Here is a 13,410-nt window from a genome sequence, read left to right as displayed (position 1 = left end):
CTGGGAGATGTTTGGGGAAGAGGGGGCGGGGGCAGGGAAGGGAAGAGGAGGTGCAAGGTCCTGAGACAAGTGTACAAATGGCGAATTGGATGAGCATCAGGAAGCCAGTGGACCTAGAGTGTAAGGAGCAAGGACAGGAGGAATAGGGAGTGAACCACAGAGGGACTTTGGATTTGATTTTCGGTATGACAGGAAGCTGTTTTGAGGAAAGAGAAGACTTGATGAGATTCACTTTTAAGATGATCTGCATGTCCACGTACATTGTAAAGAGGCAGGAAGACCGGTTAGGGGCTATTGTAACAGTCCAGGCAAGAAGTGAGGCTGGGTTGGATGAGATAAGAGGTCAAAGTGGACAGAAGTATTAGGATTTGTGGTTTTTACAAACACAGAACTCAATATTTGCTGACAGATTGGATGTAGGATATGTAAGAAAGAAAAGCTAACAATGACCAGATTTCCAGTTCTAGGGTTTGAAAAACTGTAATAGGTGGAATATTGTTCATTCAAAGTGAGCAGATCCTAATCCCTGGAACTAGTAAATTCACTTATTTGGAAAAAGGAGTGAATTCTACTTCACATGACAGACAGCACATCTGATCAAGTATCTTGATAAGATCTGGGTGGGTTCTAAATGCCATCCAGTGTCCTTATAAAAGTGAAGCAAAGTCAGATGGCACAGCAGGGAAGGTCATGTGCAGGGGAGGCAGTGAGTGCAGTGATGAGGCCACAGGCCCAGGGATGCCACACAGGCAGCCATGGTTCCCCACACAGGGAAGGGATTGTCCTCCAAATCCTGCAGAAGACATTTGACTGTGCCACCCCCTGCACTTCGGCCTCGGGAAACTGATTTTGGGTTTGAGATCTGCAGAACTATAAGAGGATAGATTTCAGGTGGGTTGGGTCACCAAGCTGTGGTACGTCATTACAGCTGCCATAACAACTAATGCAAACGCAGGACAAGATTTGACAAAGACTCTACCAAGACAAAGCTCATCAGCAGATGATACCACTGATACATGAAATGGAACACTGAGATGTGGGCAGGGATTTCAAAAGTTACAGGAAAAACTAGGAAGAATTTCTGTTGAGAATGAAGGAGGGGTAGACAGCAAGAGTGGACAGAGGGAGAGGCTGGGATGAGCCTTTGTCTCTGGGCTCTGGCGCCGCAGGCCAGATAAGTATCTTACCCCAGTGCTGAGACAGGCCTACCAATTCGATCCAAATTGGATTTTTTATGCCTTAATTGGACTTTGCTGAAACTGTGCTTTTCTTTCTCCAGCTCTACATTCAAGTCTGAAATAATCCCTTGTTTTATATTAGTGGTTTTCCAATGCTGCTTTTTTTTCCTGCTCAAATAAACTTGTCTTTGATTGGCTGGCCAAATTATCTGCCCAATTTGTTTGCATTTGGCTTTGTCCTGATTCGCCCTGGCAAATATATCCATCTCAGTTTGCCTCTGCTCTGCCCACCACCCACCTACCTTTTCCTGGAGTTCCACAGGGTGGAGGCCTTTTTGTATACTTGAGGTATCCGTCATTGTTGATTTAGTGTACCCTTCACATCTACTTACTCTATTCAAACAGTAGTGTGTTCTTTGATTTTAAAATAACTATTTTATTGAACTTTCCACAATTTCACCATGGTCTCTGTTTCTTAAAATATAAACACTCAGATATAGTATTTATTGGGTAACTATTTAGTACTGAGCCTTTTTAACAGGTTATTTTTTAAAAAAAAGTATATTTATTTTATTTATTTCTTTTTATGTGATGCTGAGGATTGAACCCAGGGTCTTGAACATGCTAAGCGAGCGCTCTACCACTGATCCACAACCCCAGCCCTTAACAGGTTATTTTTTAATAACTATGACAATTTTATAAAATGAGTCTTCTGAATTTAAAGATGAGGAACCTCAAATCTCAGAGATCAAGGAAACCCCTGAAGTTTACTTTAGGGTGAATCTGGGTTCCATATCACCGCTTGCTCTATAACCCCCAAGCTGTTTCTTTAGGCAGAGGGCCGACTCTAGCTTGCTCAGGGGATGAGCTAGTGTTAACTTAGCAACTTAGCAAGACCCTATCTTAAAATAATAAATAGAAAGAGCTGAGAATGTAGTTCAGTGGTAGAGTGCCCCTGTGTTCAATCCCCAGAACCAATGAGTAAATAAATAAATAAACAAATAGCATTGAAAAACAAACCAAACCAAAAACTTTAGCTGTGTCCCTTGCTAACATTGAGTACTGTCACCACTCTGAACTTTATTTCCTTCACATATACAATAAAGACATTGAGCTGAAGAAAACAAGATAACAACCCTTCTTATCTGTCCATTTCATTTTAGTAATTCTAATGAGGTTATAGTAGTATTGCATTGAGATTTTAATTTGTATTTTCCTGATGACCAATAATGGTGATTTTTTTTTTCTTGTGCTTTTTGTCCATTTGGATATACTTACCTGTGAAGTGTCTTCTCTTGGCTTGCTCCTCAAAACTTGCAAACATTTTTATTTGTATCATCATTATTGTTCTTTTAAATGATCCATATAACTACTCTCCCAGTAGATTGTAAACTTTTTGATAGTCAAGATATGTGCAGATTCGCTTAGGAATTCTCAGCACCTAGTTTAAACCACGCACTGAACATGTGTTGAATAAATCAACAATGACTGAGACTTCAGATCATGGCGAATGTCGCCATCTGGTGTCTGGTGTGAATGGGAGGGGTCGGATGCCCAGCCAGATGGCAGCATGATTTCATGGGCTTTTCATGTGAGCTTTCTCTTACACGTGATATTTTAAAAGTTATTTTGCATTCTTCTATATATTCTATTTTTTCTTTTTAAAATTCCCACACATACTTTCATTTGTTCCAATCCATTTGAAATTTAGATGTGAGGAACTGTAACTTCCTTAGTGATGGTTTACATTTTTGAAAATGGAGCTCTATACTCCCAGGTAATACAGTCAATTAGTGCTTGCTGTGTTCTAGCCCTGGGACTGAAATACCCCGGGGGATATTCAAGACACTCAGTCATAGAGTAGCAAGGAAGAAACATTTCAGAAGTTATGGGGAGTATTATAAAAAATGCCTTAAATAAGCTATTTGCTTGCTCATTCATTCATTCATCCATCTGTACATTCAACATGTATTATTGAGCATTTACTATGTGCCAGACATCGTCACAGGTACTAAACCCCCAAAGGTGTATGCTCTAAAACCAGACTGCTCTGATTGGTTTCCCAAAGATTCTGGTCTTAGATATATTTTTAGTCTGAAAGTGAATCCCTGCAGAGTGAGACAGGTGGAGATCTCTGCTTTTATTGGGTTACACATAGAACAAGATGGTCCTAGGGAAAATACCTTTCTGGAAGTATACTGAGGTGGAAGGAGATGGCTAAATTCAGTGCACTTCTCAATCTTCTCTAAGATGGGTTGATCCCATTCAGAGACATTATAGAGTGCCTTGACCCATGGGTGAAGACTATCCAGGTTACAGGCTAGCATTCACATGTCTGTGGCCTGTCAGGGAGTGCAGGCCTGGGTGGCAAGACCCTCCTATGAAGGACTACTGGTAGGTTTGTTCTAGGTCTGTTATGTTCTCAGCATTAGGAAATGTTTTCTGCCACTCTTACCTATTGTACTTCTTGTGAGCAGATATATTCTGGAAGCCATTCACACTGGAGTGATAAGATATTGGTTTTGCTCCCCTGACACCAACAGCACAGGGGATCGCACCCATGCTCTACCATTGAGCTACATCATCAGTCTTTTTAACTTTTAGTTTGAGACAGGGTCTCACTCAGTTTCCCAGGTTGGTCACAAACTCGGGATCCTCCTGCCTTAGCCTTTCAAGTCACTGGGATTATGGGCATGTGCCACCATGCCTGGCCAGAGTGATAGGATATTACACTCAGTTTTGGGCTTTGGGGTGAAGAACTCAAGTTCTGTGGTGGTGTTGGGGCCATGTCTCAACAAACTTCCTTATTTCCTTCTCTGCACATGTCTCCCTTGAAGCTTATGGTATGTGACAACTTGTCAGAGGAACTATTTTCACTTGGTCCTGTCCCCAAAAGTACATCTTCATGAAGTTGATAAGTGAGGGATTATGTCTTCTTTTTATCTTCCATACCCACCAGCATTCTCCTAGATTTTTTTCAGACATAAAGTTACAATTTAATAAACATGGATTGATTTCCTAATATGAAGCAAAACTTGTATATCTTATTGTCAAACAAAATGAAATTGTGTTTGCTTTCCCAGAGAAAGGGTAATAGAGGATCACAATATGCATTATATAGAGAGAATATATACTTTTCTTGGGCAAAGTGATGAGTTTTAAGAACAGAGAGGAATTTCAGGCAAGAGTGGGTGAGAGCTGGGACGGATGGAAGCAGCCATGTGAACCTGTGTGTAAAGCTGAAGTATTTTCATTCCATCCTGGACATACTGGGGAGCCACTGAGCAATTTTAACCGAAGAGTAATAGGGCATGTTTTAATATTTTAGAAGCTCGCTGGCAATTATATAGAGGGTGAGCTTTATGTGGCACCACTGGACATACATCTGTCAGAATGCCATCGTAACAATTCACATGATGAGGCTTCAACCACTGCAGTACGGTTGTGGAGGGGAGGAAGAGTAAGGTACAGATGTGGGTCATCAAGGATAATTTAGACTTAATCACTGATAAGATACTTAGAGGAAGGGAAAGGGGAGGGTCTGACTTAGGTAGATGATACACAGTCATTTTCAGTATGAAGAACAGATTTGGGGGTTTGGTGAGGACACAATTTCCTCTGTACTTTCCACCCCAGTTTCTTTTTATTTTTGAGGCACACCAAAGGGATTTTGGTGCAATAGAAAAACAATTCCAAGTTGGGCACAGTGCTATATTTTTGTGTTGAATTCCTTAGGCACGCTGATCACTTCTACTTACCTGCTTAGGTTGTTCAGCTCAGAGAGCCAGAAGGTGAGTACATTGTGTGTGAGAGGTTTGGGCCCAAAAAATTATCTGGTAATAAGCAACTCAGTTTTTGAACATATATTTCTAGAAAATTTGATATAGCTGTGGAAGCTTTCAAAAATTTTAGACCTCAGACATTTTCCTATTTGCACCTAATTCCTGGTTTTGTAGATCTGGAGTCCTGCAGAGTGAATGAGCCTCTAGTTTTGGGAGCTGACCTCTAGTGGTCACTACTTAAACTGCAAGTTCAACTGCAGGTCTGCTGGCAAACAGAACGTGACCCTTGTTGGAGATTTGGCTTCATTCTCTCTACCACCAAGGCAGCTCAGAGTTCAGGCTTTTGCTATAGTTGTAAAATGATTGCTTCTTAGTGTTCTTGGCAATATCTCCATTTTACTTATGGGAATCCTTTGAGATTTGAGATAATGCACAAGCCCTAGACTAGTAAGTGATGAAAATAGGATTCAAATCCATTCCATAGGTCTATTTGTCCAGACCCTGTGCTCTCAAGCACTCACCTATTCTCCTCTGTCATGATTTGAATCACCTCTTCAGGCAAGGCTGACCATCTCTTTTCTTTGCCATCTAATATATCTACTTTAGCATAATTCATATTTTAGGCTTGAGACCAGTCTTTCCCATTAGTTCATTAATTTCTTGGAAGCAGAGCTCTGAGTAATCATTGTGCCTAACAATGCTTGACATGCAGAAGTTGCACAACACACGCTTAATAAATGGGTGGGTATTAAAATTCTATTCTGCAGACTGTCTAGCTACTTATATCTCATAGACATTTCAAATTTGCTGCTCCCAAACTATTCTCCTGAAGCTGCTGGAGAGAGATGTTTTTCCATCTTAATCAGTAGCACCCACCTTCTTTCTTTTACTCAGGCCACAGCCTCCTTGAATTCTCGTGAATTCATCCTTTTTGAAATGTAACACTTCCCATAACTACTACTATCCTCAACCAGACCATGCACATCTTTTACCTGAATTATTGTTAGCCTGCCAGGTGGCCTCCCTTCTCCTATCTGTACCCCCACCCAGTCTAGTCCCAGCTATCAGCATGTTTATAATTGTTGTGAGATCACACATCAGTTCTTTGAAAAAGACCCTCTAGAGGCTCTCTATCTTTTTTGAAATAAAAGCCAAGATGTTCCAATAGCCTCTAAGGGCCTTCATGATCTGCTTTTTCATCAACTCTCTAACCACATTTCATACCACCCTCTTTCTTAATCTTTCCCTGGATTCTAGGCTCACAAGAAATTCATCATGAAGTTCTGGAATTGTATTTTCTGAACTTGTGCTATGAACTATGTGCTATATACATTTTAATCTAATAGTCAATGAGTCCATGACTGTGTGGTCTTCTAATGGAGATGGCCTCTATTACACTATAGGCATATTTTGATTAAGAAAATTAATCACACATTTATAGAGCAATGATTATTTATACAGAGTAAAATTTGATTGGTCAGTTTGCTAACAAGACTTTCTACAATTAGCAATTACATACAATTACTTTTCCAATTCATGTATCAGCTTTCTCCATAATAAGAATAATTGGTCCAATGGTAGTGTTTTTATTTAGAGACAATGGAAAGAAATAGTAGTTTGGCTATATTCTTTATGGTAATTTTGTTTTGACCTTGGGAAATAATTACTCTTCCATCAGGTCCTCTGAAAAGATAAAGCCTGATTGAAAAGCTAAAATTACCAACCCATTCTTCAAAAGCAAAAGAAAACAAAACTCCAATAGCAGATAAACACAAATATCTAAGAGGATGTGAGGGCATTTTTCTCATTCACTTTAGCTCTGCAAATGTTTACAATTTAACACAATCCTGCCTAGTAAAACACCTTAGACTTTCTGTTGTCTGAGACCCTAAATCAGTAGGGATTTATATGGTTGTAGAGGTTTGAGAAAGGCATTGAGCCAGAGACCATGTCTAATCATTCTTAAACTTGTTACACAATTAACCTGACAATCGAAGCTACATTTTCTTCTACCTTCCCTAACAACACTTAGTTGAGCACTAAGATCCTCTCAGAAGTTCAAGTTGTTAATCCACCCACCCTCTCATTCCTAAGTCAAACCATTTCCTCTTTCTGAGTTCATTTCTTTATTCCACAGCCCTCATTTTCAAGTGAAAAACAGCATTCACCACAGAACACAGAAGCATCAGTCTTGGATTCCTTTCATCTGGTACCGGCTGATCAGATTTTGCATTCACCTGAATACCATCTCCTCTGTCACAGAATGCTAATTCCTCTTCCCATATTTTTGATCCAATCCTCTTGATTTTCTTCCTCAATTATCCCCCTAACCTTTAAAAAATGTTTCCCTTTCCTTTATTCTTTCTCTTTCAGTTTACATGATAATATGTATAAATAGACCTCTTAAGAGCACAGTCCTTGGAAAACAGCCGGCGCTTAATAAATGGCAGTCTTGACTCCCCTAACGCTTCAAGTGTTCTTTAGCTGAGCAAAGGCAACATCTCTCCCCAAACTGCTATCTCCTTTTTTTTTTTTGCCTTCCCAAGCATCTTACAAAAGCATTCTGTGTTCCCAGTCTCTTTATCCATGCCTAATTGCTCTTCAATTATTTCTTCACATTTCCTAATTGATCTCATTATTAAATCAAATGTTCTCTTTTAGTTCTTATCCAAGTTGACCTCTCTATGGCATTTGACAACACAGACCACTTTCTTCTTTTAAATTATTATTCTCTTTTGAAAATTTTTAACACTTTTCTAATGTCCTTCCTGTTTTCTTTGATGGATACTTCTCTGCCTCTACCAATTGTTCACTTATTCCTGCCCTAGCAGGTTTCTCTTTTTCATTTATATACTTTTATATTTATATACTTTTTTATATATACTTTTATATTTATATACTTCATTTATATACTTTTTCATTTATATACTGCCGCAGTCTCTGGCTGGGCACAAATCTCTGGCTGAGCCTCCACACAGCTTGTAGATTCAAACAGCAATTCTTTATTCCCGAACTCACACCGGCCATCTACAAACACGTTCTGGGGGAATCCACGTTCTCTGCCCAAATCCACACTCTGCCCAAATTCACTACTCCTGGGCTTCTGTCTCCCAAAATTTACTGTCTGACCCTAAGAACTCAAGAGGAACTCAGCAGCAGGATACGCCCTATTCTAAAGGGGGAACACCCTAATCTCCTATTATGCTAAACCAGGGACACCCTAAACACGGATCCGCCCTGGTCCTTGAGCAAGGTCACCTTTCAAGAGTCCTTCCACTAGACAGCATGGGAGTAGCTGGCAAGGAATTTGTCATACCTACTTGGCTGATGGCTCCCAGCATCTCCCCCCTTCTGATTGATTAAACAACAAGTAATGTGGCTTAAGGACCGTGCCTGGTAGGTTGTCCAGTTCAACATATGGTTCTTACCCGTCATTGGAAAACTGACCTTTAGGCGTCAGCCTCCTGTCTTAGGTTGATACCACTGCAACTGGATCATACCCGTCACTGACTACCGGTCCAGCATACAGCCATACTTGTGGATAGGTCTATGCACCAGTGGGGGGGTGAGGTTCTTTGCCTCACCTCTGTTGGCCCCCAAATTTGGCCTTGGTGCCAGTGGGGGAGTGAGGTTAATGTGGCTTAAGGACCGTGCCTGGTAGGTTGTCCAATTCAACATATGGTTCTTACCCGTCATCGGAAAACTGACCTTTAGGCAACTGACCTTTAGGCGTCAGCCTCCTGTCTTAGGTTGATACCACTGCAATTGGATCATACCCGTCACTGACTACCGGTCCAGCATATAGCCATTGGCCCCCAAATTTAGACCATCACTAGCAGAAGGGAGGAGGATACAGAAATGCCACGACACCAAGCCAATTGACAGTTCCTTTGGAAAAATTGCATCACTGGTGACACCATCAGCAAATATATGCCAGCATTACCACAATTAACATGTGGTGCACTGGCAAGGAAATAAAAATTGCATCACTGGTGACACCATCAGCAAATATATGCCAGCATTACCACAATTTGCTGCACTAAACGTAGTTACATAGTCCAGGCAAGTTCTGCAAGCAGTTCAAAGTGGAGGAATCTATCAATATGTCCGTCTCCTCCCAAAGTCCGTTGCCTCCCAAAGTAAGTTGACTCCTTGATTGAGCATACTTGTTGAGTTATATTCATTGGGATGAAGATAGGAATTCTGGCAATGATGCTAAAAAGACATTATCCTGAAAAGAATTATTAAATATAATGAAAAGGAAAGGTGAAAGTAAACAAACAGATCTGTTAACCTCCTTAAAAAACAATCCTTAACAGCTGTTTACCTGATTTAAATTAGTAAACAAGCAGATCTGTTAACCACCTTTAAAAACAATCCTTAACAGCTGTTTACCTAATTTAAATTAAGCCATTTGAATCACATGAATAAAAAAAATAATTTGGATCCATATTCTCATGAGCGCTCCTCATATATGAAATATGGACATATGCACACACAGACATACAACACAAAACACAAATGTGCAAACAAACGTACAACACATAAGATAATAATAAAGGCCTTGTAGCTTTACCTAGGTGAAATCTCCATTGCAATGTTTAAAAACTCCATAGTCAAAAAAATAAAACTGATCAGAAAAACATTAACCTAGGTTTGTATGAGCTCAAAAAATAAAAATAGAACCTTATGATGTGGAAAAATGCAATAATAAAATAGATATTGAAAAAAACATCCTGGTTAATCACAGTTGCAGATGTAAGAACGGCCAAGCTGGAGTTCTGGATATCAGCTGTTATGGATTTGAGTCAAATCATCTTCTTTTCGATCTGTAGAAATCGTTTTGGTTAGTCTTTCTGGAATCCAAATCGGCTGCTGTTCTCCCTGTGGACAAACACAAACAAAACCCCGACTCCAGACAATCACTGGGTCAGGACCTTTCCATTGTCCTGTTAGAATATCTTTCCAAAGTACTTTAGGCTTATGTACATTTTTTGGATACATATGTCTTTCCGCAGCACTAAGTCCTGATGAATCCAAATTTAAAAAGTTTAGAGTAAAAAGGGTTATTTTAAGTTTATCTTTGGGGGATATATACCCCTTTCCAATTCCTCTTTTTGCTTTAATAAGTACATGTCTGTATCTAATAGTTGTCTTAGCTTTTTGTATTTTCTATCTGAAATACCTTACTTGACATATTCAACCATTTTCTTTATCTTGTTTCTATCCTCTAGTTTTCTAAGGTTTGTACATTCACCCTTAGTTGCTTTTTTTCCTCCTAGTTTTCTTTTGTTTCCTACTTTGTGGGTTTAAAATTCTTGTCTTTCTACATCTTCTCTATCTTCCTACATCTTTTCTTTTTACATCTTCTTTATCTTTTTTTCTTTTTAACTTTCTATACTTCTGTCTTTAAAATTTTTCACTTCAAATTTTTAATCTTCTTTATCTAAATATCTTTTATCTTATCTTCCCATTTTCATGTTTTTTTTTTTTTTTAAGTAATGCTTTTAAGATTAACTAGGCTTTGAATGACGCAATCTTTCCTCCGTCATGAAGGCATCTTAACCACCTTCAAATTAACCTTTTAAAGCCTTTTAATTATCATTTATACTGTACTTTTAAATGTACTTTTTCACCACCTACAGCTTCACTATTTTAAATGAGGCTTAGATTCTGTTTAAATCGCTTAATGTTAGTTTACATGGCTGCCCTTCAACCAAAGGCCTTTTTTACTCCATTAAGAAACTTTGTCTCAATCTGCCATGTACAAATACCTTTTTTTTTTCTTTCTCAAGCTTTTAAAGTAAGTTTAGTTTCCTCAAAATTTTTTTTAAATGGCATTTTACAACTTTTTACTTTACCACACAGAGATTATCTCATCTAGAAACATTTCTTTTTCTTTTAAACTTCCATATTAAAATATATTTTCACATCTTGAATCTTTTTATATCTCTTTTTAAGCCGTTAACCCTTTTTATAAATTTACATTCTGAAATAACCCTTATAAAATTTCTGATCTAGACAAATTACTCCACTTAAATAAGATGAAATACTTTCATGTTTTTTATGGTACTATAATACTATAATTGAAACCCAACTGAAACTTCTTATACTCTTTGTATATAAATTACACATGATAGAATCTTAACACTTAGTAACCTTGTTTCAGCAAAGACACAGACTAAAGCAATATTAAACTTTTTTTTTCCATTTACCAATTTATGAAAACACACATAATGTTTAAATATATTACCTTATGGAACTTAATAAGTAAAGAGTACTTGATTTTATATTTAGTGGTTGATATTTTAACACTTTAGCTTTGTAAATTAATCAGATGTCTGTAAAAACCAAGATCTTAGACAAATGTAGTAAACAGAATTAGCCATCTCTTTCTTGTTGAAGAAAAATCCTTCTACAGGATACCATGATGGTCCCATTGATATATTTAACAACTTCTCGTTTAAAAGCCATGGGCTGCATTTTTGTATTGTATCAACATATGCCCTAGCTGTTCTTGGTCTTACTGGGTTGCCTTCTTTCTCTAACAATTTCTCTTCCTCGGAGGCGAACAACTTCAAACCTTGAGTCAACCATTTTCCCCAGTTTGCCTGAGAAAGTTCTAGGAACAGGCAACTTGAAATAAAAACGAAATAAATTAGAACAAGAACACATTGTTTTTTGAAATGCTCACCCATTCTTTCGCTCTCCTTCAGGGGCGAGCAATTTCACTTACCCCCAAGCTTCAGACGTTCCGCGTACGAGCCACCAAATGCCGCAGTCTCTGGCTGGGCACAAATCACGAGCCTCCACACAGCTTGTAGATTCAAACAGCAATTCTTTATTCCCGAACTCACACCGGCCGTCTACAAACACGTTCTGGGGGAATCCACGTTCTCTGCCCAAATCCACACTCTGCCCAAATTCACCACTCCTGGGCTTCTGTCTCCCAAAATATATTGTCTGACCCTAAGAACTCAAGAGGAACTCAGCAGCAGGATACGCCCTATTCTAAAGGGGGAACACCCTAATCTCCTATTATGCTAAACCAGGGACACCCTAAACACGGATCCGCCCTGGTCCTTGAGCAAGGTCACCTTTCAAGAGTCCTTCCACTAGACAGCATGGGAGTAGCTGGCAAGGAATTTGTCATACCTACTTGGCTGATGGCTCCCAGCAATATACCTTCCCTTCCTGAGAGTTGCCCATCCACGCCCCCTCCCCTATATTACACCTTTATTGGACACTGCTCTCAAGTGTGCATCTCCTCTCCAGGCCTTTTTTTCTCACAACAGACCTATTTCTATTTAGTGGACAACCTAAATAGAAATAGGTCTTATATTGCTTTGCACTCAATATAACTCAAACTGAGCTTAATGTCCTCTTCTCATGCATTTTGCTGTGTTTCCAAGTTGAATAGTGATGGCTGTCACCTGTCACATGGATCCCCACAGCCCTCTGTGCTGTTGTATTCACCTCTGCATCCTCCAGCTTTTGATTTGAACAAATTAGTGAATAACCAACAAAATTCAATGCAGTGCCCAGTGCAGAGAACCACTCAATAAATCTTTGTGAAATGAAGGAGTAAATGAAAACCCTTTGGGAGACTAGATCTATGAGCAATAAAGTCTGCGCTTGATTTTTCTAGTTATATAGCATTTAAATTGCCTACTTTATCATTGGTAAGAAAGATTTTGATACCATTCTTCGATATGGGCTTGTAAGGAGAAAGAAAAAGAAAAATACTTTCTGGTGCACACAGGACAAATATCAGACTTTTTTTTGGAGGGGGGTGTACTGGGGATTTAACTCAGGGGCACTCAACCACTGAGCCACATCCCCAGCCCTATTTTGTATTTTATTTAGAGACAGGGTCTCACTGAGTTGCTTTGTACCTCACTGTTTCTAAGACTGGCTTTGAACTCACGATCTTCCTGCCTCAGCCCCGCCAGCCACTGGGATTACAGGTGTACACCACTGCACCCAGCTATTATCAAACTTTTTAATAAAAAAAACAAGTATTTTCCAAACCAGCATGAATATAAAGTGCTAAAAAAAAATGAGCTGTGATTCTTGCCTGGAGAAGGCAGAGTGAAATTTTGAGTCCTATTCTTTACCCCTCCTTATATCCAAGCCCTTGGCAATATAACTTAGGAGTTCCTTCCACTAAAGGCAAGTGAAAATTCCCACTGTTGGCTTTTGAGCTCTGCCATGTAACTTGACTGCTCTTTCCAGTAGATGTTAGCAGATGTGAATCACAACACTTGACAAGTTTTTGGTAGTTGGACTCACTTTTCTCACTGAAATTACCAGGACACACACATCTTCGCTAGCCTCACTGGACCATAGGGAGAATGAAAGTATGTGGAGCAGAGCTGCCTCTGCTTCCTCCCTCCCCGCCAGCATCAGGGGGAAGTACAGCCACCCCACAAACCCAGCTAGGATCAGCT

The sequence above is a fragment of the Callospermophilus lateralis genome, chromosome 2 (assembly GCF_048772815.1).
Source record: "Callospermophilus lateralis isolate mCalLat2 chromosome 2, mCalLat2.hap1, whole genome shotgun sequence".
NCBI lineage: Eukaryota > Metazoa > Chordata > Mammalia > Rodentia > Sciuridae > Callospermophilus > Callospermophilus lateralis.
Note: the sequence above shows the minus strand (reverse complement) of the source record.